The following is a 5,950-nucleotide window of genomic DNA, read 5'->3' on the forward strand; positions in this document are numbered from 1 at the left end:
AGGTGCATAATAGCAGGAGTGTTCTGTGAAGGATACCCTTGTGACTGCTTTTTCTGCTTACATATCACAAATATGAGTGGCTTATGCAGGGTCATCTCTAATAAGAAAACATTTGACGTCACAGATATGTTGCTTTACGTCCTGTTCTAGTTTCTGTCACTTGACTGAAGCTTTCACCTAAGTAGACTGCTCGTACGCTGAGCGCTGAGGGGTTTTAAGTCTGCTGTGGCTGATCTCTCCTCTCAGCAGTACTTTACAGGTGCACACAACACAGAGACAGATGTATAGCGAGTGCACAGTAAGTCCAGTCACAGGCTGGGAGCGGGGTCACAATATACAGCCACCTTCTGTCGTCAGGCAGAGCTGTGAGGCTGACTGCTGGAGAGCATGGGCGCTTCCAGCTCTGTACGGAGGGGTGCGGGTTGGGGTGAGCATAATATACAAAACCCAACCCGTGCAGTTTGGTTTGGCAACAGAAGTTGGTTTGTAATAGACGTTAAGAGTACACCTAGAAATAACACTATTTGACAATATTGTTGTCCATGGAAGGACCAAAGACATAATGGGCTGTGGAGATTATGGTCAGGTGGGTCTTTCCAGATCTTTTATGCAGACTGTACCCGTTCTTGACTGGAAGGAGGACCTTATAGTTCCTACTATCATGCCAACATCCTTCATAGGCGTTACAATGTGTAGGGTTGTTTTTTAAGGTGAACTAGATTGGTTATGTGATATTTACTGAAAGGAGAATTTAATTTTACAAACACACAGTGAAGGTTTTGTGGAGACCCTAATGGTTTCTTTGTCATCAAGGAGTAATAAAGATTCCTGTAAACAGGAAGCACACTTTTAAATATAAGATTTTTATCATCTTTTCCCTCTTCTTTTTTTAAATTAAAAATCAGTCGCCGCTGTTTCACAGAATACTAATAAGTCAGAGCTGTCTCGGTTCTTTGATTTCAATGAAGCACTATCTGAGGCTTATCATGGTTCATGCCAGTACTTGCAGCCAGAGAGGAAACTGGATGGCTGCAGCACAATGCAGCTGATTTCATTTAATCCCATCAGTGGAAATGCTGCCTGTGCTATTTCCAAAGGCAGTTTTGGGAGCTCTCCATACCCAAAGCAGTCTGAAGAATGTCATTTACGCTACCGTTGGGTAAATTTTTCCTGCTGGTACTTCGGTCACATGACTATCATCTGCAGAAAGGACAAAAAATATATAAAATAAAAGAATAAAAGGGATAGAATCCTCTTGGCAGAAGCTGAGACCTGTTTCCCTCTGTTTCTGGAAGTGATGTTATGAAAGAGAGTCATTTTGCTAAATAGAAGCAGAGCTATACTGAGTTGCCTATGTATAATATTTCAAGTCTGTAACTGTGACTGTCATGGATACCTCCAGAGAGTAACTAGAGCTGAGGACTCTGACACATTAGGGGGAGGGTATGTAGTGTGTCAGGTCCAAGACTGATATAAAATACCTACCGAGCTGTTACCCTATAGGGAACAGCAAATGTAGTGCAGATGACATTCTTTTACTTTACTGTGCTATAATAATCAATATGAAAGTATTAGGAAGTAGATACAGAGCTGAGAGACTTGTGTTTTAACTGAGTGTGTGACTAGCAGTAGTGCTGTCAATAGACAAGTTCTGGGGTAGAGGGGAGATAATATCTTGGTACGACCCAAAGGCACAGACAGAAATCAGGGTGAAAAGGAGCAAATGCTTTCTGGGATTAATGAAAATGTGTCTAGAGCTACCTAAATTTGAGTCTGCTATCTTCTAGCTGTCAAAAATCTGATACTGAACTTGAGCTGGGCTTGAAACTCATATCTTGGTTTGGAAGATAACTGTATGCTCACTGCACATCAGGAGTTTGGTGTGATACAGTAGAAAGAAAAACCTCCAAGGTGTTCCTGGCATTTGATGTTGTTTTGTTATAACAAAACTGTAATGGAGCGTTGAAAGGAGCAGTAATTGACATTAGGTTTCATTCTGTGATTGTCTGTCTGAATGCCAGCACCTGTAAATCTGGGAAGAAGTGTGGAACAAAGAAAGATGCAAAAGTTAATTTTCAAATAAAGGGCATTTTTCCTTAACAGGGAGCTGAGGACAGTAAAAATCGGTGTGGCTCAAACCTGTCAAGTGAGGCCCAATATAAACATGCTCAGTTTCTGAAAAACACACGTCTTCTGTAAAAAGCACTGGTAACCTTGTGGGGGCGTCAAGGTCTTGAATTAAAATTAAAATTAAACTCCACTGTGACCTACAGCATCTAACAGCACGCTTTCCATTCTACTGGTGTGGGATAATGTCCCCTGCTTAAAGCCTTTTGCAATTGACAGTGGTGTTTAGTTAGAGATCGGGTGTGCAGATGGAGATCTGACTGTCATGGGATGTTATCTCTCTTGATCTCTTTTTGCCCTTAAGTGCCTATGCCTGTGACTCTTTACTGTGGCATCAAGATCTGAAAACTGTCTATTTTTTTCTACCTAGCTATCAAAATAATCTCTGTACAGGCAACTTTTAATATGGTCAAAAAGGATTAAGCTTGGCATATGAGAGCGCCATTATTTTTTACAATGTTTTTAATATTTAGAACTGTGCAAGTCTTATGTAATTTATTTTGGGATATTTTAAAAGCTAAAACAATTGCAATGTATTTTCTTCTAATTGTTGAACTTTCAAATAAAGTTTGTAAATCAATTGTTTGTGCATTTCTGCTGCATGCTCCTCTTGTTTTCACTTTGCATCTAGGCTGACCTTTTACCTCTGACTGTTTCCTGAGCCGATAGTAACAAGACAACCCATAAACATGTGGGGTGTGAAACTTCTTCTTCAGTAGCCCTCAAGCTTGTCCCATCAGGAATGAATGGTGTTCTTCACCAAAGCCTGGTGGAATTGGAAGAGGTGATGGGCTTTTGCGTTCAGTCTTGCCTTTCAGGTGTTGTATTCAGAAAAGCAATCCTGTCAAGTTGTTGTGTAACTAAAAGCCATGCCATTGCCTCAAACATACCTGGGTTGGTGCGGAGTTCAGTGAGCTTCGTTTATGCCTTTTCATCTGTCGTGCTGCTTGCTTGCTGGTTGCAACAGTCACACTGACCAGTTACCGTACCAGTGAAATTCAGATAGAGGATTCAAAAGAAATCGTTGTGGTGACTGTTCAGAATAGTTTGCCAGAGAAGAGAAACATGCCCAAATCCGTTATTGATTCCTACTCCTTGGAAACCTGTTGTAGGAGGGATGCAGAATGGATAACCGGTGTTCGAACTCACTAGGCCACAGAGCTCTCCCTGGGCTAGGGTTTGGCAGTGCTGGACGTGCAGAGGACTGGGTGAGACTGGTCAGCTGTCCGCTGGGGGAAGAGTAGGAGTCTACAGGCTTCTGAAGACTGTCCTGTTACTTACAGGCTATCCCCTTACCTCCGTTATTGTTGCTGTTTATGAAGCTCTGGTGGAAGGAACTAGGGTGTATGCATTCCTTTCTAGGTCCACTGAAAAATCCTCTAGGGACTCCCAGGGAAAAAGAAGCCTTATGCTGCTTTATGAAGATAAAGACCCTGCTAACTGCTGTGAAGGCAGGGGAATCCTGTAGTCATCTTCCTATCAAGCAGAGTCCTTGTGGTAGGACTAAAACAGCTATAAGAGTACAAGATGAAACAAACATTGTGTGTTTGATGAATATATTATATAAATTTCACTTTTTTGATCTTTCCACTGACATATGCTCTGGATTTCTTAGCAGAAACTTCAGTTTTGAGTCTTAAACACTGGAGGTAAGCCATGTGGCGTGAATGGAAAAGTTTTAATACGATTTCTTGGAGCAGACTAGTCCTTAATTCAGTTGAAGGCTATTAAGTGTTCACACTAGTTCTATATTAAACCATACTTTGGTTTCATCTGAAGTCAGAATGCCCTTGACTCTTGAAAGCTTTGCAGCATCTGTTTATGACAGGTTTGTCAGCTAACTAATGGCTTTTCCCATATCAGCTTCTAAGGGGGAAAAAAAGTTTCATTCACAACGGGCATCATTAAGGCCTGCAAATTGCAAAATATCCATGTTAGACGAGGTTATTTGGGGAGGATTTTCAGGCAGGGTTGGTGGTCTGGCGCTGCATCAGTTCCTCTGACGTTTCCTTCGAACGTTTGCTGATGTGGTTCTTTGCTGGTAGAGACAGCGCTGACATCAGTTTCTGAGTGTTTGCCCTGTTTTCAGGTGTACGTAAGGCACGTTGGCTGTTGCTTATATGTGGCCTTTAGCACTTATTCTGTCCTCGCTGTGCTCCAAGGAATAGCTTTGAACGAGGAGCATTGCTATGTTCTTATTAACTACACTTTGCTGTAGTCTACTGATCAAGTCATTTCTTCTCCCTCTCTTGCCCCTTCCACTGTCTGGCTGTCTGAATTCACCTTTTCAAATCTGAGGGTGTCTATATTCATGGTGGTCTCCAGGAAAGCATTCACGTTGTTCCCCTCACCAGAGCTATGTCTCAAGATGTTGCTGAGACTGTAACTGCTCCTCTTCTGTTTGGTAGGTTATTGCCAGTGTGCCTCAAAGACACTTTGTGCTGGGGACAACATAAGCTCCTTTAGGGCTTCTATTTTTGGTAGTGTGAGCAGATGTGTCATAAAATCTTGATGCTCAAAATGGTCTGGGAAGAACCAGGAGAGACATCATGCCCGTTGTAAATGGCTGTTTTACCTCCCTCGCTATCAGCCAGATAATACCACACCTGGATCTCGCTCCTCTGCCCCTCCTCAGTCCGTCAGCTCTGCAGAGATGAGGCTCTGCTTCCGTAATGTGTTGGAGCTTGAAAGTCTTCCCTGTAATAGGAATCCAGACATGAAATACTGTAAAATCTGATATTTAATTACAGTGCTGCTGTAAAAAGAAGGCTGTGTTTAAATGGCCTCTAGTTATATGCATGGAAAAAGAGAATAGCTTTTAATAAACAGGGGATTGACCATCAGTGCCTGTAGGACAGGTTATAACGCTCTGCACAAACATTACTTAGCATTGTCATTATCTAGCAGTAATCCTTATTTGTATGTTACACAAATTGTGGCAGAACCTTCTATTTATCTAACCTGGAAATTTTTCTTGAACAGGCTCTCTATAATTTACACACAGAATTGGCAGTTTTCTTTCTCCTCTCAGCAGATATTTAATAGCCATGTATTGCATTTCTATGCTAGTAAATCGTCATTGTTAGACACAATGTACTGGAATTTATGAAGAAATATCTTAAATAATTAAGCAGAAACCATGAGTGACAAAACAAACAAACAAAGTGCAATTTGAGCTGTGTTATTCTTTCCTTTTAATATTCACTTATTTGCTAATTTGCTGAACTTACTGAACTGCAATGGGTCTTGCTGCGATTAGAGAGAATTTGCCAAGTTCCTTTGTAATTGTTTCTTTGCAATTAACTAAATAATAGAATGTTCTGTGTGTTGCTCTCTGGGGAAAGGAAAGGAGTGGGCAGGTGCTTTTGCAATAGGATTTCCACACCTTCCACCCATTTCCCTGGAACTCACCAAGTGTAAAAAGACCAGTAGAAAATGAGAGTGTATTGCCTCAGGACTGGAAATGACAGAATTAGCGTTTTCTTACGATTTCTTTGAGTTTGCTTAAAGCTTTTTAGTCTGGCCCTTGTTGTGGCTCTTGTTTAAACCCAAAAGTCCCTAGGAGGACTTCAGAGAACAGAATGAAGACCCACCTCCACTTAGGGGAAATCCTTCATGCTGGGAGGAGAAGTCAGCTGGGAAGATCCCCAGCAATGTGGCTTTGCTGGGAAGAGTGAAGGCTGGGGACTGAGTTGTCATGGAGGGGGCAGCGAAATTTGGGGAAGGCTGAACAGCAGCCCTGGCTTTGTTATTTCCTTTGACTTTCAGCAGAAAAATACAGAGGAAGCCCTGGGTGGAGAGGAAGGGTGATCTTAATAGAGGC

The sequence above is a fragment of the Leptosomus discolor genome, chromosome 14 (assembly GCF_034619465.1).
Source record: "Leptosomus discolor isolate bLepDis1 chromosome 14, bLepDis1.hap2, whole genome shotgun sequence".
Classification (NCBI taxonomy): Eukaryota; Metazoa; Chordata; class Aves; order Leptosomiformes; family Leptosomidae; genus Leptosomus; species Leptosomus discolor.